The following is a 21,362-nucleotide window of genomic DNA, read 5'->3' as shown; positions in this document are numbered from 1 at the left end:
GCCCCTCTCACTCCCTGGGGTGGCTCCTGGTAATCTGTGTGCATGAGAAAGGGGGTACAACATTAATTATGCTACTCACATACACCTTGTACAGTCAATCCTAAGTACCTACACCACAGGTCTTCAACCTGTGGCCCTCCAGATGTTGTGGAACTACATGTCCCAGCATGCCCTGAGGTTTTTTGGCATGCTCTTATAGGAACAAATGTGGCAATGCATGTTGGAACATGTAGTTTCACAACATCTGGAGGGCCAAAGGTTGAAGACCCATGACCTACACCATGCAAAATCATACATACCAAAAAAACCTTATCCACTCTTGTATGTTATGTCATCAAATATATGATCATGATGCTGCCACCACACCCACACACTTGTGTGACATATACATTTCACAATCTATATATCAAAAACACAACCACACTTGAGGATCACTCACACTTGTCCTGGCCAAAGACTCCTCACTCAACTCAAAACATACACCCACTACAACATGCCACATTGACCCATACATATATACCTGCATGTTACTGCTTAATAGCTAAACTGCATGATAGCTAGATAGATAGATAGATAGAATACATAGAATAGATAGAATAGATAGAATAGATAGAATAGATACCACAGGAAAATGCTCGGCTACTTCCTCTGCCCATTACTTCATGATTCCTTGTCACATTTGACACATAGGTGAAAGGGCAGAAGTAATCCGCTTCCATCCAACTATCAATTTCGAAGCTCAATCCATCATACATAATACCTTACAAAAATACATGACAACAACACGGGCACACTGGCTAGAGGGGGGCCATGCAAACTGCCCACATGGGACTCCAGTATAAATCAGGCCTGGCCATATTCCATTGAAGTGTTTTTGTTGCTTCTATACAAAGAGCATCCATAAATTAACACTCATCACCTACATGAGCATCCAGATTGCACGTTAGCAGCATGGGCCTATAAGACCAAAGTGTGTCTGTTGTTTTCCATTTTTTGGGACTACTCTTTACTATATTATAGGCAAATTGAATCAGCTGTGCAACATAACAACCTGTACCTAACTCACTAATGAAGCATTATGTCTACTTACCCCTGGCAGGCAGCTCGACCAGGTCGTCCTCCTCCACATTGGGAGGTGGTGGAACATCCTCCAGGGGTAGGGGCACCTCCTCCTCCTCCACTTCCACCTTCTGCCCGACCTCCTGTGCCTCCTCTGTATCCTCCTCTGTCACATAGCTCTGGTCCTGTGACTCCTCCTCAATGGCCCCCGCTTGTCTGGGCTCCTCAATTGCCATCTCCTCATTGGCCACCTCCTCTGTGGCCTCCGCACTGGCCACCTCCTCTGTGGCGTCCGCACTGGCCACCTCCTGGGCCTCCTGACGGGCCTGTCTTGCTCTCTCCCGTGCTGTGGGTTAAACATACAAAATGTGTGAGTGTCATTTCACATAGAAATAACTCTAACAAGTACATCTCATAACCACAATATATATGTGTTATATATCACACATATAGTATATGGCTTTTCTATGTCATAAACTCCCAATTGACCTCATGTAATATTAATATTAAATAATGTTAAAATGCAAACACTCAATGGGCTAGATGCACTAGCCTTCAAAAGTGATACAATGTAGAGTGTTAAACACGCAGCCAATCACATCCTTCCTGTCATGTCACAGACTGTAGTTGTAAAAGGCCAGGTAGGAGCTGATTGGCTGCCTGTTTGTTCATCTCCATTTTAAAAATTGTGAAGCAGACCAAATCCTGGCCTCTGTCAATTATATGTATTTGCACAAAATACTTACAGCGTTGCAGACGCCGCCTCAGAGCCTGCAGACGCTCCGGCTCCCGCCTCCGCAGGTCGGACCATCGCCTCTCCAGTTGGGCGATGGTCCTCCGCACATGAGTGCGGGCGAATATGCGGCGCTGGGCCGCAACATATGCCCGGCGCTTGTCGCGATTGGTAATGAAGGGGCCTGCCTGCCCCAGTCTGCGCTCCATAACTCCCACCAGCGCCAGTAGCTCCGCAGTGGAGAAGGGTTCTGCACGCTGGTAGGAAGCCATTTTAGGAGTGGCACTAATCAAACTATCATGTGCTGTCATTGGTTGTTTCGAGTGATATTTGGTATTAACTTTATTGTTCATTTTTACACTAACAGCGTGTATGCGCCCGAACATCCGGCTAACCCATTGCATCGCACCCCCATCCTAAACACACAGTCTAAACTAAGATGTAAACACATTATATATAATCTATAACATTCACCAAACATGGGTATAAGCACCAGGTGAAATAGTCTGCATCACTAGACACTAACACCTAACTCAACAAGGTAGTAAACAGGTATTTTATAATGAAAGCTATGCAACAGAAACATAGCAAATAGTGGCAGACCTTTTCCAAAAATTTGCCCATGCTGCCATGTGTACACTTACCTTCTACTGGCCCCTAATACAGAGGTGGAATGAAAAGTAGCTAGCATACAGCCTGAATTTGGAGTGCTTTCACATGTGATTTGGATGCTAGCACTGATTACTTGTGGCTAAGTGGTGGACTGGATTGACATATGGAATGGGTAGTGTCAGTTGTACTACATAGCAAACAAGTGCACAGTACAGAAGTACATTCAAATATACATGTCATGTCTGACCTCAGTTGTATTTGGTCATTGGTGTTGGAATCTGCATTTAGCAAATAAATCAGACTTACTGAGTTTGCCAGGTTTTTTGGGAATATTTTTCCACACCAAGGGGCGGCCCGTATGCGCCGCACGGTTGACGCTGGCGTACGGGACGCGGCCGTACGGAACGCAGCTTGCAGCTGATTAACGCCAATTACAGAAATAGTATTTAAAGTGGTCCTAGAAAGGCAAACACTTGTTGCAAACATGCCAGGCTCAGACTCAGAGGAAGAGCAGGTGGTGCAGAATCTGTTGGCCCGCATGGAGGCCAACACCACCTATGTACCCCTCAACCCAGAGGACCGAGCTGGCCCATCAACAGCAGGCCAATCAGCAGCTGAGCCATCCTCGGCAGAATCATTGGGAACACAGCAGGTGGCTTCCCAACAGAGTAGCCAGCCCAGCACTTCAGGTACAGCAACCGGTGGCCGTGGCCGTGGCAGTGGCAGTGCCCGTGCCCGTGGCCGCAGTGGGGCAACACGGGAACCCACAACACGAAACATGGCATATGAACCGCGGGAGCTTGACATCCTGGTGACCCGGGCACGTGATTTAATTGAGTGTCCAGCGGTGAAGTTGACACACACAAGGAGATGGAAGATCTGGGAGGAGATAACGGCGGAGATTAATGCAGTGGCTCCACAAGTTCGTCAGACAGAGCACGTTAAGAAGAGGCAAGTACATGTGTGTAAAATTTGAGTAGGACAAGTCCAGTAATGTTTACATTCAATATTAGATGGAGTTGGCCAATGGGTGTTCACGTTGCTTGGACGCACAGACATGTAGGCCATGACATTGAATTGATAGTTATTGGAGGGTGTATCTTCTAAGGATTGGTTTGAAAAAAGAATATAATGTAAGTTTGGTGTCAGTAGGCACATGTTGTATTATGTTTCAGATTGCAATGGGTGCTACAGCAAACATGAGGAGTTACATGTATTAATATGTACACTTTGATTGCAGGTGGCACGACTTCAAAGGCAACCTCAAGAAGAAATTGACCGAGCGGTGGCAACACAGCCAGACCTCTGGGGCTGGCCCCATGCCATCCAAGCTGGAGCTCACCCCCCTGGAAGAGATGGCCCAGTGCTGTATAGCAGTGGAGGAGGTCCGGGGGGTGAGCACTATAGACAGCGAGTCCCCAGCGGAAGTGATGGCTTCTACTCTAGAAGGTAATTATTTGCCAGGCCATAAGTAGATGTTTAACATTTTGCATGGAATGTGTGGTAATTTCAATTTTCTTGTTCAACAGCATCGCCACCGCTTGGTCAAGATTCTCTTGAGGAGGTTGTGGAGTCTGTGCCACCTGGCCCCAGTAGCAGGCCCGTGCAGCAGCCGCCGGGATTGTCTGCGGCTGAATTGTCCATGTGGGGCCGTGTACTGGATAGTATTGTGCAGCAGGGAGAGTCGGCATTCGAGCGGGTGCGTAGGGCCGAGGAGGTGCTGCAGGGTTTGACCACCAGCCAGCAGAGTATTGCTGAGAGCCTGCAGGCTATGAGTGCCAGCCAGCAAGCTATGGCTGGCAGCCAACAAGCTATTGCTGGTAGCCTGCAGGTGCTGGCTGATCAAGCCCTGCGGCAAAACGACCTCCTCCTCCGCCATAATGAACTTATGGTGGAGCTAGTTAACAGCAATAGGGCCCTAATGTCACCCGCTTCGGGTGCATTACCATCCTCATCACTCCCTGCTGCCAGAGGGGGAAGAAGATCCACCCCCTCCCCAGCACGTGCTCCACATGAGCCACCATCGGACTCTGGCCGTGGACGAGGCCGAAGAGCTGCTGCACCTGGCAAGGAGCCTGCCAGGGGCAAACGTGCTCGCAAATGAACTTGTGTCCCCATTAATCTCCTCCGTTATGTCTTCCCAAATCTTCCATTGAGCTGTGTGTGTCAGCATCCTGTGTCCAAATCCGTGCCCAGGGTCACCACTTTTGCCCGCGGTTCAAATGTCATGTTTGGTTCCTCTGTTGCCCTGTTTCAGTGTGCTGTACTTGAAGTGTTGGTGCTGTACTTTTGTTGTGAAGCCACCTGATGTGTTCCCAATGATTCTGCTGTGGCTATTTATTCTTTATTATTTTATTTGGTCCTGGTATGGTACCATTTGTTTTGTTATGTATTTTCATTTTTTGCCTAAGTTTGTTTAATAAATGTTATTTTGGCCCCACAAATGTCTGTATTAATTTAGACATGCAGAAGTGGCATGTGTATTAGTATTAATATTATTAAGTTGTGTGCATTATTTGCAATGTTAAAGTGTGTGACAAGTGCAGCATGTAATGTTCCCTTTAAGCTGCAATGCTTCCAATTGTAGCAGTGAGAAGCGTGTAATTAACAAGTAATGGGTAAAGTATGTGATTGTATTGGGTTCAGGTGACATTGGTTGAGGTGCGTCCGTCCTGATTAGGCGTTCCGATTGCCTAGCGCATGACCGAGTGGTGTCCGCAAAGCAAAAGTAACCTTTTGGACACCGCACATTTCTTCCCTTTTTGTTCGCGTGCATTCGGCGTGCTGGCCGAATGCACGCCTACCAATATATGTGTACTCCCCCGTGTCCGCCCATGTTTCCGCCCAGTTTAGCCCACTTTGAAACTACGCCCCTGTGTCATTCCGCATGACGCCCATAACACACCCCTATTGGCCGAATGTATGCGGTGCACAGTTCTGTACGGGATTAGTGAGAACATGTACGGAGACCATGCGTGGCACATGCGCGTCGCGTTCTCCACGCATGCGCAGACGGCTAAAAAACGCCATCCGAAAGAATGCGGAAAAGTACGCACCGATCAGAATAAGGGCCCATATGATGTGATTATAAGATATCCCCTTTGTATTCTTTTAATATTGTTCGAGTCCATTACATACACATGGAGCCACTCTCTTTGTACTTGCCAACTCTCGAGCCACCGGTATCTGACGACTAGCGCCAGCGAACATGGACGCACAAGCATCTCGCACTCTCGCGCATCCATTGCTGAGAATGGGCCGAGCGAGTGTCTCCAACGTACATGCGCCCTATTCACCGGCAGGGATGGCGATCAGCGCCATGGTAGCCACCCAGATGAGAGCGGCTAAATCTGTATGTGTGTTATATGTGTTTATTAGATTGTTTTAATTATCTATTAATATGTGTGTGCAATATATAAATAACTGGTAGTAAATTAATTAATTAATTGATTCATGAATACAACACTATCACTGTGTCCTTTCCATTGTGGGAGTATTTTTGGTTTTAGTGACGTCTTGGAATACCCAGAAATTTTTTAAAGGACAACTGAAATTCATCCAAGGATCAATAATCTGCGTTAAAGTATATATTGGCGTTTTTTTTGTTTTTAATGTACATAATTGCTTGGTTTGTGGAACTGTAGCACAATGGGGTTTATTTACTGTGATGTGATGTTGCTATGGCCAACCAATCAGATTATATCTAATATCTTCTAGAAGGTGCTAAATAAATAAGAAGTAGATTCTGATTGGTTGCCAATAGCAACATCTCATCTGAAAAGCACTGAAAGGTTTTCTCTGACTTAGGTTTTCTGAGAGTATATTCTAAAAGCTGGGACTCTCCTCTTTCTGTCAACACTAGTGGCTTGTCTCTATCATGCCCAGAACCAGAGATAGCAGCCTTCCAGCAGTCGGTCCCTGCTCCAGCTCCAAAAGTCGGGTGTACAGTTTTATATTTTTGTCAATGGATTGCTCTGGCTCCTGATCTCTGATTTATTTTATTTATTTATTAACAGTTTCTTATATAGCGCAGCATATTCCGTTGCGCTTTACAATAGCAGACAGTGATACAACAAAACGGTATTTACAGACAGTCAAAATGTAGGAGGGCCCTGCTCGCAAGCTTACAATCTATAGGGAAATAGGCATTGGTACATAAGGATAGATACTGTATTCTTTATTGCATCAATTCCACTAGAACGCAAGGTTCTATGACTGGTTCTGGAATTTGATAAGCTTGCCTGAAGAGATGAGTTTTTAGGGAACGCTTATAGGTCCCCAAGTTCCCAGCACCTTTATACTATTGAAGGCTAAGAAATCTATTTCCAGATAATGGCGATATCTGCAGTCAAACAAGCTGCCCTTCCACCGGAAAATTAGGAATATTAAGCCCACTCCATTCTCCAACCCTCCCCTGTGTATAAAACACCCCCTACCTCCCTGGAAGTGATTTACAAGGGACCCTTCATTCAGCTCAGTGCCCCCTTCCATATGTTAGTGTTCACCCTCCCACCACCTGTGCAGTAAAGGAGTAATTAGCAGAAGTTACTGCTCCAGCTCCTACATGTTGAGTGGAAGATAGAGCACCCGCTGCCACCCGTGGGACATCAAAGCTGCTGCTGATAGCACCCCACACCCCTAGGAGGGGAGAATAGGTAAGGGCCCCAGTGCATTGCTTTGCCCAGGGGCCCACACTGCTGTTAAGATGGCCCTGGGTTTGCCAATATTGAGCTGACTCTTTTTCTCACCTTGCATGTAAGCACTGGTCACTTTGAGCTTGACGTTATATATTATTTATATACCCCTATCGACTCCTATTTATGTCATGCATCGCCCGTTGAATCTTGGAGCGTTGAGAATGAGGAAAAGAGAAAAGGGATTGAAAGATATTGCTACAGTACATGTCTGATGAGTTCACTTTTTCTGGTATGATCAGGGTTGCCGACTTTTTAATGCTCCTCTCCGGGAGAAGCCCGGAGAGGAGACTTTCCTTACCCGATCGGGGGGCGGGGCTTGACAGTGACGTCATTAAGCCCCGCCCCTACTGTAAATAGAAGAAATTACTGATATCCATGGAAGGGGCGGGGCTAAAATGACGCGATTCGGTGGGTTCAGGGGGGTCCCCCAGATTCCGGGAGGGTTGCCCACCCTTCCGGGGGGCCGGGAGGGGGAACCGATTTTCGGGAGACTCCCGGGAATTCCGGGAGGGTCGGCAACCCTGGGTATGATCATATTGTAGCTGTTAAGGATTTCAGGCAGTGAAGGCGCAGCTATTCACTACTGAATTTTTAGAACTCTTCTACCTGCCACTTCCATGGAGCGATATGTTTAGATTATGTTGTTTGATTCTAATTTAAACAACCTAGCAGCTGATGTGTGTCCTTGTGTTTGCATGATAGTTAACATTTAACTTAACGTAACCTAAACCTGAAATAACGACTCGGAGGCCCCGTACACGCGCTGAGATATTGGCTAATGGGAAATTTTGACTAAGCAATTTTGAGAGAGATTTTGGCTAGATGCACTGGAGATTTTGATTTTGGGGGTTATTATGGTTCACTCGCAAAGGCACAATCACTCTTTAATGGACAAAACCATGTGCACTGCAGGGGGAGCAGATGTAACATGTGCAGGGAGAGTTAGATTTGGGTGGGGGTGTACCTCAAACTGATATCTATATTGCAGTGCAAAAATAAAGCAGCCAATAGTTACCCTGCACAGAAACACTCAAACACCCAAATCTATCTCTCTCTGCACATGTTACATCAGCCCCACCTGCAGTCCTAATGGTTTTGTCCATTAGAGAGCGATTGTGCCATCCTATAGATTGTAAGCTTGCGAGCAGGGCCCTCCTACATTTTGACTGTCTGTAAATGCCCTGTTTGTTGTATCACTGTCTCCTTTGTAAAGCGCAACGGAATCTGCTGCGCTATATAAGAAACTGTTAATAAATAAATAAATAATTGTGAGTGAACTAGAATAACCCCCTTTGTCTAAGTAATGATTTAGTCAAAATTGCCTTGCCTGCGCACTCAATCTATGCTATGCAATCTATGCTAGACAATATTGACTAAGGGGGTATTCAATCTGAGGGTCACGGCAGTCGAGCTTGCCGTGACCCAGTCCCGTTCTCGGTCAGCTCGACCGAGAACATGCAGGCAGGATTCAATGTCCCGCCTGCCGGGGAGCGAGAAGGGGGCGTGGCCGCGAGTTGCGGCCGGGAAGAGGCGGGCTGCAGCTGGCAGCTCGTCACCTCCCGGCCGTTCTTGGCAGAACGAGCCCTACAGCTTGTGATGTCGGGCTCGTTCTGCCGAGAAACCCTGCTCAATGCCTTTAGGGGAAGACAGCATTGAATAGGGCCCGGCGAGCATCTCCCCCACGGGAGATGCTCGCCGGGGATTGAATATAGGCATCTGCCTAGGGCGATGGGATGTGGGGGGAACCACCAAGTCTGCCTATCAAATAATCAAGGATGTCTATGAGGATCCTTGTTGTACTTCATACAGTTGGTGGCTGTGTAACTTCTAAAGGCTCCCATACACTAGGGCGACTTGTCCTGAGGACAAGTCGCCCCCGACTTCCCCCTGAGCTTCCCCGGCAGCTCCCCGGGGGAGCTTGATAAGATTGGCACTTGATGTGCCATTTTTTACATGTGATAAATCATCTTGATTTATCACATGTAAACCCGGGGAGCAGGGGGGGGGCTGCAGAACAGGGCTGCTGGGGGGCGCATAGTGTATGGGGGCCTAAGGCAGCGTGCAGGGGACGCTGCGGGGGACAGTGACAGAGCCGGGCAGGGAGAGGCGGAAGCTGTCAGTGCTGGAAAAAAAAGCCCATACAATGAATGGCAGCCTGTGATTGGCTGAGCGCTCTCTCAGCCAATTGCTGACTGGCTGAGAAAGCACTCTGCCAATCACAGGCTGCCCATTCATTGTATGGGCTTTTTTTCCCAGCGCTGACAGCTTTTCCTGCCCGGCTCTGTTACTGCCAACTCTGTGTCCCCCGCAGCGCCCCCTGTCTTACTAGCAGCGCCCCCCCCGCATTGACGGCTCCCGGCTCCCTGCGGAGGTAGTGCAGGCGGGGACCGCAGGCGTCGCAGAGCAGAGACTGTCGGCGTGGCGGGAGAATAGAAAGAAATCTTATTCAAAAGACTGGGCGGCCGCTGATTGGCTGAGAGCTCAGCCAATCAGCGGCCGCCCGCCCGGTCTTTTGAATAGGATTTCTTCCTATTCTCCCGCCGCGCCGACGGTCTCTGCTCTGCGACGCCTGCGGTCCCCACCTGCACTACCTCCGCAGGGAGCCGTCAATGCGCGCGGGGGGGGGGGGGGCTGCTAGTAAGACAGGGGGGCTGTATATAAAGATATATCAGATCTGAACATCGTGGGTGCTAAAAAGCACCCATGATGGCTCAGATTCCGATATATCGATGAAATCGGCCGAAAATCGCATAGTGTATGGGGACCTTAAGACCTCACCTCATGTCCCCATTAGTGCCAGTTACAGGTGTCCTCAGTAGTGTCAGTTACAGATGTCCTAACAAAAAAAAATATATTACATTCTGGAAGCTATGGATGAGGGATAATTTGGATAAGGTAATTTTGGATAAGGCATACTCAACCTGTATAACAAAAAAGAAGACAAGGGACATAATAAAAAAGAGAATGAAGGTAAAAATATATATATATATATATATATATATATATATATATATATATATATATATATCCATAAATCCATCTAAAAAGCTAAGATTTCACACAGGCTAAAATAATTAGAACCAAACTTAACTTGTGGGGAGGTGAATCAATGCATTTTTGTTGCATGGGGGCGGGGCTTGGTGACATCAGCCTCGTCCCTGTCCCTCGACTTGTTGCCTCTTCGGGTTTCTCCCGGAGAGGCAACAATAAAGGAGGTAAGTATGACTTAAATATTGCTCAATCCATGATAAAATTATTTATTTATAGTTAAAATTGCCTCTGCAAGCATGTGAGAAAAATGTTTAGGTTAATGCCAAGCAGAGTGAACTGGGACTACATGTTGAAGTTGTCGTTGCCCCTATACACTATGGTTACTAGACAGCAGTTGCTAGGGAACAGACTGTTAAAAGGAAACGGGGGATGGGGCTGTAGACAGTAATCCACCTTGCCAAGCCGGAGTTGTGGAACACCCCTTGGTGTCCCAGCAACCAAAAGCTGCTTCTGTGACATAAAATATGACTTCCTGCATTGAGCGAATCTTTCACTGGCAAACAGGTAAAGCCAATGTTAGTGCTTGTGGGGACAGTGTGCCAGGAATACAGAGATTTGGGGGAGGGGGCCCTGCCACTAAGCAGCATGCTACTCTGTAGGACCTGTCAATTTAGAAGTAAGGGGAGAAAATAAAGAGCAGCTTGTTTGTCTAGTCCTCTCAATCATTCATCATTTTATACTAGTACCTACATTAAAGAACAACGCAACCTAAGGACTGTTAAGTTATCTATACATTTTGAGATACAATTAGTATGAGTGTGAGCTTTTGAGGCAAGTGAAAGAAATGGTACTGTTTATCCATATGAACCTGCATTTTATTTCTTCCAAAAAATAGATGATTGTAAGTTCATAGACCATGAGGCTGCTTGACATGTTGTGCAAGTTTGTTATCAGATAAAGCAGAACATACTCTGACTGTCGGAATATATTTACAGCAGGAGACAATTATACACTACTACAGCAAAACCAACAATTATGAATAGTATACTTATATAATTAAAATAAAAAATCTATTTTTTTTTTCAGATTGTCAATGGAAATATATATTGCTAATGATCTGCTATGTGAATATGTGAATAACTTTATTATAGAAAGATACACATCAAAACTGATTTGTGTGTATGCAGTGTGTACATGCACACAGTACACACTGGTGGTAACATATTTGCTTTAATATGTGTTAAGTGCTTAGAAATCTATTTGGCAATTAAAATTATTCGAAAAAATGAAACAGTAGGTTTTTCGCATGCGCCCATCTTGCGCCGTGCAGTATTTTATACATAGTTTATATATCTCTGTGACACATCAGTGCTGTTAAAATGTTATATTCATCTCATGTAATGCAATAATGAGTCTAATGGTGCCCATACACTTGTGAGATATTGGGTACAATCATGCAAATTCGATAAATCGCAGCGATTACATGGATCGCACACCAATCGCATGTGATGCCCGACGCGATGCATGGGCACGCTGGTCTAATCTCGCATCTCAAGATATCATGTGCTGCACAAGTGCACATATTTATTGCTTCACCCCAGCAAGCTTCCCCACATTGCACCTGGAGAACCATAAGTCCCAGCATGTGGGGCATTAATGTGCCAGCTGGGACTTGTAGTACCACTACAGAACTGATACCCAAAGAAATTACACACACACATAATAAAGTACAACTTTATTATTTACTGCTTCCATACATACTCACCTGTAGATCCCATAGGTTCGGTCCTCTTCTCCAGTAGAATTCCAAATGGGCACCTGTGGGAAATAAATTATATTCACCACCCGACCGGCGTAGATCACGTCCTCTATAGTCCCAGTAGGCACCCAGGGGGTTAAAAAAACAAAATGCATAACCCAATAATGCTCTGCATTAATGCCCCAAATGTTGGGACTCCAAGCATGTGGGGGAGGCTTGATGGGACTTGTAGTTCTACTACATAACCCAATACCTTATCTTTATTTAATCATTTCATTGTCATCAGCCCGGTGCACACCACCCTGGGGCTTTGGGGACAGTCCCAGGCTTCAGCCAGGGGGTGCCTTGGAGAGGTGGGGGGCATTTAATTGGAGGGTTCCCACTCCCCCTGGTGCCTGACCGGGGCTGAGTAGCCAGGGTGTTTCTGCATTGGCTGGGGGAATTTATGTATGCTGTGGCATGACAATGCTGGCTGTTGGAGCCCAATGCTGGTTATTAAAAAATACAGGGGGACCCCTTTTCTTTTTGTCCCCTCTATTTTCGTAACCAGGACCGGTCCAGAAGCCCGGTGCTGGTTCTAATAATACAGGGGGACCCCAGTTTTTTTTGTTACCCTGTATTACTGCAACCAGCACCGACTCAAAGATCCCAGGCTGGTTATACTTGTGGGGGGTGGGGGGAGACCCCACGCAGTTTTTTTATTAATTATTTTCTCTACTTTTTACACAGAGAAGACTGCACAGATCTGACTGATTCATGCAGGCTTCAGCAAAATATGGCTGAAAAATGTGGTGTATTTCCAGCTGAATTCATGCACAAATTCAGCAGTAGGAATAATAGTAAATTTTGCCATCCGATAGAACTCAAAGCCAAGTTCTATCAATGGTGTACTCATTCTTACACCCAAATTCTTATGAGCTTGCCGTATATAAATTTGGCAAATCAGTTGAATTCGACTGATAGTAAATCATACAATGAGTGGGTCCTAGTCGTATTTAATTTCAAATGGGTACGAATTTTTATTGCATTCGTACACATTCGATCTTAGTAAATTTCCCCCATTGTCCTTAATGCCTTTTAGTACTTTATTTTTATTTTTTTCCACCTCTTCAATATCAGCAAAACATTTTCCTTTAAGGTCTCTTTTCGTAAGAAGAAATAGAAAAAAATTGCCCAGGGTGAGATCAGAAAAATACGTTGGGTGAGGCAACGTTGAGTGTCGCTTAGAAAAAGTTGGGTGTCGCTTAGAAAAAGTTAATGGTACAAAGAGAACGCTCAGATAACAGGCAAAAAGTATATTTTATTACAAATACTACATAAAATCAGTTTAATAAAAAAACAACTTTCCATTTTATCATGTCAGCAATAATAATAAAAAAACACATCTATGACCCAATCATACTCACTAGTATATAGGTATGTTTAAGCCAGTCCAACAGTTATAAAGCGCTAAATTTATCCTCAATGATCTTTATTAGAATACTGAGTCCATTAAACAATAGAACAGTAGAAGATAGTTGGATAGTTTTTATCCTTTGGCGGGTATTGAGTCTATTTTTATACAGATCAAGGGAGATAGTTGTATGCGTACATCAGCCTTTAGAGTGTGGTCATCAAAATGGCAATTTCTTTTTTTAAAGGATTGTATACATGAATCCAGACATCGATGGCATGTATTAAGCCAGCCCACACTCTCATAGGCTATTGCATTTTGGTGTGATGATACAACAAACACCCAACAGGACCCTCTGTCGGTTTCTGCCTCTCTTCCCTAGGGGACCCGCTGACCCGCCATACCACGCCAGCACACATTCATTGGTGATTACAGCTGCCATCAGCGCTTTCTTGTTATCTGCCAAATATCCTGAAGGGGGTTTGTTTCCGTGAGAGGGTGCCAGCTCCGGCAATCACGACTGTGTGCAAATGGTGCAAGTTAGAAGACTAATGGATGATTAGAAAACACTTGAAAACCCTTGTGCAATTATGTTAGCAGAGCTGAAAATATTTTTGCTTGTTAGAGAAGCTATAAAACTGGCCTTTCTTTGAGCTAGTTGAGTAACTCTCAAAATGGCCAGTAAAGAGAACTTTCATGTGAAACAGTCTATTCTTGTTCTTTAAAATAAAGGCTATTCCATGTGAGAAATTGGCAAGAAACTGAACATTTCCTGCAGCAGTGTGTGCTACTCCCTTCAGAGAACAGCACAAACAGACTATAAAAAGAGTAGAAAGAGGTGGGAGGCCCCAGTGCACAACTGAGCAAAAAGACAGGTACATTAGAGTCTCTAGTTTGAGAAATAGACACCTCACAGGTCCTCAATTGGCAGCATCATTAAAAGGTACCCGCAAAACAACCGGAATCAACTTCTACAATGAAGAGGCGTCTCTGGAATGGTGGCCTTCTAGGCAGAATGGCAAAGAAAAAGCCATGTCTGAGACTGGCCAATAGAAGGAAAATACTAATATGGGCAAAAGAACACAGACATTGGAAAGGGAAGATTGGAAAAAGTGTTATGGACTGCCTAGAAGGCCACCTCTTCACTATAGATGTTGACATTGGTACTGGGTACCGTTTAATGAAGCTGGCAGTTGAGGACCTGTGAGGCATCTATTTTTCAAACTAGAGACTCTACTGTACTTGTCTTTTTGCTCAGTAGTGTACCAGGGCCTACCACTTCTCATTCTACTCTTGTTAGAGCCTGATTGTGCTGTTCTCTGAAGGGAGTAGTACACACCATTGTAGGAATTGTTCAGTTTCTTGCCAGTTTCTCGCATGGAATAGCCTTTGTTTCTTAGAACAAGAATAGACTGTCGAGTTTCACATGACAGTTCATTTTTCTGGACATTTTGAGAGTGTAATCGAACCCACAAATGTGATACTCCAGATACTCAACTAGCTCAAAGGAAGGCCAGTTTCATAGCTTCTCTAATGAGCAAACCAATTTTCAGCTGTGCTAACATAATCGCACAAGGGTTTTCAAGGCTTTTATAATCATCCACTAGTCTTATAACGTGATTAGCAAACACATTGTACCACTGGAGCGATGGTTGCTGGAAATAGGCCTCTATACACCTATGTAGATACCTGTATTCCTTTTAAAACCCAAATGTTTGCAGCTAGTATAGTAATTTACCACATTAACAACGTATAGCGTGTATTTCTGATTAAATTAATGTTATCTTCATGGAAAAAAAAAACATTGCTTTACTTTAAAATATAAAACCATTTGTAAGTGACCCCAAACATTTGAACAGTAGGGTATGTTTAATTTTTTTATTTTTTTATTTAAGTTTAGGTTGGAATGCTCTCTTACAATGGTGTCAAATCTGTTGATTAAATCCATCTTGATATGAACCAGCCATCCTTTACCTTTTATTTGATTATATAAAAAGAACAAAGTAATGACCCTGTAGTGCTTTCCGTTTTTGGTTTCCATTTATAGACCCTGAAAGAGAAATCTGATTTGTGTGAGAAAAAGGAACGGCGGAGTGTCTGTCTATAGATGTGATATCAGGAATTGACTCATTGACCTCTTTCCTGTGATCATATAACACCTTTGTTAGATCTATTCTTCTCCATGGGCTCTTTTATTGTAGATGTTGGTGCTAATGTCTATTTTTATAGCGAGTTGTACTTGTTCCTGCAGCTATATAAGCTTGGCAGCATTCGTGCACATTTACGTATCTGGCCATAGTCATCGTTCTTCAGCAGAATTCCACCATAAAATAAGGAGATACAGCCGCTGTAATTTAATAAACTCCTATTGACCTGATTTGATTCACTTTATAGTAGGAAAACAAGGGCCTAATTCTGACCTGATCGTTAGGGTGCGGATATTCGCTGCCCATTAAGCAGGTAAATGCTGCCCTGCTGAACGCGTGCCCCCCCCCCCCCCAGTCGAGTGGAACCCCGCACTAGCATGCGAGGGGATGTGATTGCTAACGGGCCGCAAGGAGGAGAAATTATTTGATGGTTGCTCACCATCGACTGATTTCTCCAGACTTCTCTCTGAAAAGTAAGTCTACACTTACCTTTCAGATGCCCGCTATCCGACAAATTGGGGCTGGTGCTGACATCATGTGACATCAGCCGCCTGCCCCGAGGATGCATGAGCACACCTGCGTTCGCATGGGTACGCCCAGAGTTTCCATGGGCATGCCCATCGTTTCTGTGGGCACACTCCTAAAAGCTGGGCGGTCCCCTGCATCCAGCCCATGCCTACCCCCCTTTCGCCCCACCATTGAGCAAACGCCCCAGGTGTTTGCTCCTGGGATTTGTACATGCGCATACACGCGCATGCAAACCCCCACCGTTGGGGCCAGAGGCAAATTCGGAGTTATCAGGTCTGAATCACCCCCCCCCCCCCAAATGTGAAATAGTGTGGCTAAATTAAGACTGGCTAGCAAATATAATAGCTTCCAAGTCCAGGCACCGTGCACTCACTGTGACAGAAAAAGCCGTTGGGACAGGCATTCATGTTGGAATTACTGTTCAGGGCTGTGGTAGAGGTGGAACTCAGTTCCAGCCCATTTCCCCTCACTTTAACCCCTGGGCTCGGGAAATGCAGTGTAACTGGGTGCACCAGGCTTTGAAACAGCTGCACCCTCTGCCATAAAATAATTGGTATTCACAACATTCAAAAATGTAGAAGGTTTAGGAGCTTACCAAAAGATAGAGATGAAGCTGTAGTTTTCCCCAAGCACAATATAGCAGGGGTTAGACAAAACTATGGAAACAGCACGCCAATGGCATGTGTGAACTAGACGTGGCGCCACAGTAGTTTGTGTTTCTTGTATGTGAGAAATCTGGTGAGGCGGTTGGAGGTCTATCATGTTCTGTGCATGCATTGGTGAATCATGTATGAGCACATGGTCTTTCAAAGAGGACAAATTGGTGGTGCCCGCCTAGTAGCACATGGTATGACAGCATACACCATTTCTGAAAAAATATCATCGGTACTTGTGTAGTTTAATGGCGGCAGCCTAAGCTATGTTAGCAGCGTAGGCTGCCACCGTGTAGAAGCATAGGCTATCGCCGTGAAACTACACAAGTGTTGCTGGGAACTGCATCTCTGTCCCCGGCGTCCCTGGCAAGCCTAGTCAGCAGCTCTCTCACAGCGCTGGCGCCAGCATGATCCCATCTCTTTGGCGAAGAGGGGATCATACTGGTGCCGGCGGAGAGGCACTCCATCTGTTTGAGACGCAGGAGCGTCTCAGACGCTCTAGCAATGAGACGCTCCTGCGTCTGAGTAACTATTGTGGCAGGGTACAGCAACCCTGCCGAGAAGGTTAGGGATTCTGTAGCGCATGGGTCTCCTGTCTGAAGAGGGGGTGTGGACGCAAGTGCGTCTCATTCACAAAGAACGAGGCATTTTCCAGTGGTCCATGTTACATACTGGCAAATGTCTTCATTTGAAACCCCCACTATCCACAACAGCCCAAAGCATAACATGTAAGGTAATCTGCGCCCCCTCGCGGGGCTCGCTGCGCTCAGAACGCTTCGGGCTCGGTGGCTCGCTGCGCTCGCCACACTATATAGAATCAGCTCCGTGACTACGTGGATAGTGGGGGTATGAAAAGGTTGGGAGGACACGTACCAGGTCCACTTGCCACGCTTCGGGCTGCCGTGGATAGTGGGGGTGTTTCAGGAACACATATCATACATCTGAGACAGTAATGACAACATTTGTTAACTGTTAACTGGATTTTAGTTAATAATAAAGGAGAAAAGATCACATTAACAAATAACAATAAAATCAATTAATCATGCGAAAAGAAAATAATAAATCAGTAATTCTTTTGAATCTGCATTGGCAGAAACAGCATCAGAAGTGGATGCACTTGTCTCTGCATCTGCGCTGTCGCCTTTCTCAGTCTGGGGGAGCAGGGTTAGCGCATGGAGGATACGCTCGAAAGTGTTTTCGGCGCCCACGGTCTTTCGCCATTTGAACTCCTGCAAGTAGGAGTCGAGTTGATGCCGCACAGTGCCCCTTTGGCATTTGTTGGGCCACTTGCAGGATCCCCAAAGGCGCTTGATGTTCTGGGTGTGAACCCCGGTCTCCGGATCCAGGAAGTTGTACCGGTGGTTCACCCGAGCATGGTGGTACCCTGCCACCTCCAGCTGCTCTGTGTTGTAGGCACGCCAGCAATCGGAGTAGACGGTAGTCCCTGGTTCGATGTGTTTCTCAATGGCAGCCATCAGGGTGCTGGCGTCACGTCTTTCAACTGCTGTGACAAAGCACTCACCGGTCTCCCTAGAAATGCCTCCGAACAGCCACTACTGGGGCAGCATACGTCCGACATGGCTTTTCCTTTGAACAAAGAGGCTCTCGTCCACCTTGACGATCTTGCCTGGGCCGCCAATCCATTGTTGGGGCTACGACATTAGGTCGACGGTGCAGGCCTCCCACATCAGATTGTTGTACTGCACTGTCGTTTTTTGGGAGATGGACAGATGCTGCTCACAAAAGGTGATGCTGGTGAGCTCCTCTGCCCAACAAAAGATGAATCGAATCAGCATCACAAAGGTGAGATGGCACCAGCGGAACCACTGTGCGGCCCTGACACTGACCTTTTTGCCACAGCTTCTGATGTGGCAGCGCCACATCCGCTCCCTCAGATTTGGTCGCATAGGGTGGCCATTGGGACTTGTGTAAAAAACCCACAGACTCCTCCGTCTGCGGCAGGTTAAAAATAGTAAGCTTTTCAGCAGCCTTAACTGACCTCAATGTAATTCTGAGACAATGTACCTGATGACTGACTACGCTAACTGCGTACCGCTGACTGACGACGCTGTCCGCGGGAACACTATGCTGGATCTTACAGGAATGCTAAGCGGCCACGTGAACACTACGCTACTTCTGACAGGGACGCTCGCGAGAACACTACGCTGTTTCTGACTGACTACACTGACTACGCTTACGCTAACTACGCTGGCTGCGGAAACACTACACCGATTCTGACAGGACGCTACACTAACTACGCAAGCTGCAGCCGTGAAACTACACAAGTACCATATCATCAGCTAAACCCCAACAGGGACAAAAGTGTAAAATGCCAAAGACAAAAGGGCAGTGAGGATGATTGTGCCCAAGAATAAGAAGACAACCACTGCAAATGTGACCGCTGAGCTGCAGTCCCTTGTCCCACACCCCATATCTACAAGAATAGCGATGAGGGAACTCCACAAGTACAGTAATCTTGGGTGAGCTGGAGTTGCCAACCCACTGGTAAACCCAAATAATGCCAAGCAATGCAGAGAATGGTGTAATACTCAGAAATTGTGGACTGCCAAGAAATGGGAGGCTATCATTTGGTTGTATAAATCATTTTTCACCCTCTTTCAATGGCAGGAGGAGTTTACCTGTAGAGAACACTGAGCCAAGTGTATGACCAGGAGTGTTTGATGCTGAGAGTGTAGCTTTGTGGAGGGTAGGTGATTATATTTTATTTCCTTGGTGTTTCCATATTTTTGTCTAACCCTAACCCCTGTATCACCTGACTTTTTTTTTTTATTAAACAATCAAAAGCAATCATACATGTACCTCTCCAACCAAGTTGATCAGAGAATGAAAGTGAAGGCTGAATTTTCAAACTATACACCTAACTGAGTCCTAAAATTGTTTGCTGACCTGATCTTTTAAAAAATCAAATCGTCCAGATGCAACCAAATCAAAGGAAGTTTGTCCTAGCCAATGGTTTACGGTGCCTAAATTGCCTAGTTGCATATCTCACTGATCTTTTGTGCCAGTGCAGTGCAAGATTACATTTCACATTGCCATGGGGTGTTGACATTTTTTTTTTTTTTGTAAATAGCGATTCAGATTAAAAGAAAGAAAATGAAGAAATTTGGATAATAGTCAAATATAGAATTTCCCCTCTCTCCGCTGTAATGTGGTACATAAGGTCACGTCATAATCTAACCAGTATATGAAATTTCATCTAAGAAGGCACCGCAAATACTTTCTATTACTCTCTTCAAGCGAAAGAGTCCTGTTTCTGGCAAGTGCAAAATGTTCTCGCAGATTAGAAAGTTATGAACCACCGGCTGCTTTTTGCATTCATTCATTCCAGCAACTTTTTTTTTTTTTTTTAATAAGTAACTTGGCATGACTCTTGTTTCCAGAATAGGGAGATTGGATTTCAGCCATTCATTGTCTTTTCTCTGGAATTCACACTTGCCCTTTTCTGGGTTTACAATGACCTGCAGAAGGAGCAGAACAAGAAATCAGTGAGATTATTCCACAAGTGAGACGTTGGCAAGGCCCGTAGGTGAATCTGTAGCATGCTTTGGTGAGCTTAGGCTCCCTGGCTGTGATTAGGCTGTAACTCCCTGTATATGTTAAAAAAAATTGAAAAAACATTGAGTGTGTAGATTACTTGAAAGCCTTCCCAAAACAGGAATACATTTTAGTGAATAGACACAATAAAAATTCATCGTTGTCTTTTTTTCGTAATAGGAACCTTAATGTTTTACAAAAGTCGGCTTTGTGCTATTTCCTTGTTTTCTGTCCATCTGTGGCTGCTCCTTGCCTCAAGGGTACATAAAACTAGGGTACGTAGACTTGAGTGCTGTACTCGGGTTCCAATAATAAAAAAGAAAACTTGGCTTAACGCATTATGATATAAAGACTCAGAGAAAGCTAATACTGCATCTCTTTAGGGCACAAGTATGATATGCACCTGTTCAAGAGGTGGAGCTGGCCCTACAAGATAGAAGTCTGATGTTATTAGATCTAGAGACTGCTCAACATTAGTTAACAGAAGTATAACCAGAAATCAATATGTGGTCTGTAATGGTTAAATGTATATTCCGAGGGTCATTGTTAGAGTTTTACATTTATTCATAGATCACTCTTTGCATGTGATATTCATATATATTTAGCCAACAATTCACCCATGTGCAATTGAATTGCTGTAGTCCCCCCAAAAGTTAAAGTATTCAAAATGAAAGAAATACATGCACATAAAAGGCATTATATATAATACCGATTTTTACACCAAAATCCCGGCTCTGATTTTTACACCAAAATTCCGGCTCAGTTCCAATCCGGGTCGATCCGAGATTCATCGTGTTTACACTGTGGTGCCGACCGGGTCTTCAATGCTCCCTCCTTAAGGCCCTCATACACTATGCGATTTTGGGGACGATTTCATCCGATTTCGGCACTTTGTGCCGATAATCGGGTGAAATCGGCCCAAAATCGCAGGTGTGTGATATCTGATCCGATGCGCGGTCCCGTGCGCATCGGACCGGATCAGGGAGGTTGGACGGTCAGTACATACGATCACGTCCGACCTCCCTGTATGCATATGCCTGCCCACCTGACAGGCATATGCATGCAGACACCGGCGGAGCAGTGGGGCGGGCAGCGGGAACCTGAGTGCTAAGCTGGTGGCGCCGGGGAGTGCTGACGGGACAGCGCTGCGGAACGGGACGCGCAGTGGCGGGTATTAGATTTTAAAATTCCTGTCAAATGTCTAGCCGTTCTCTGATTGGCTGAGCTCTCAGCCA

The 21,362-nt window shown here is 45.5% G+C and overlaps 1 protein-coding gene across 3 annotated transcripts in view; it reads left to right on the top strand.

Annotated features, from left to right (window-relative positions):
• Nucleotides 1-10,522: 10,522 nt before the first annotated feature.
• Nucleotides 10,523-21,362, top strand: part of TTLL10 (tubulin tyrosine ligase like 10) — an 81,355-nt gene continuing 70,515 nt past the window's right edge. The window contains exons 1-2 of one of the 3 annotated variants that reach the window (XM_083163253.1): nt 10,532-10,656; nt 19,201-19,279. The gene's annotated coding sequence lies outside the window, so the exon portion shown is untranslated. Of the gene's footprint in view, nt 10,657-19,200; nt 19,280-21,362 lie in introns of all 3 variants that reach the window. The other 2 variants (XM_083163251.1, XM_083163252.1) reach the window with 2 other exon arrangements.

This window comes from Crinia signifera, chromosome 19 (genome assembly GCF_055691185.1).
Source record: "Crinia signifera chromosome 19, ASM5569118v1, whole genome shotgun sequence".
Taxonomy (NCBI): Eukaryota; Metazoa; Chordata; class Amphibia; order Anura; family Myobatrachidae; genus Crinia; species Crinia signifera.
This window is presented reverse-complemented; position numbering and strand designations above follow the sequence as displayed.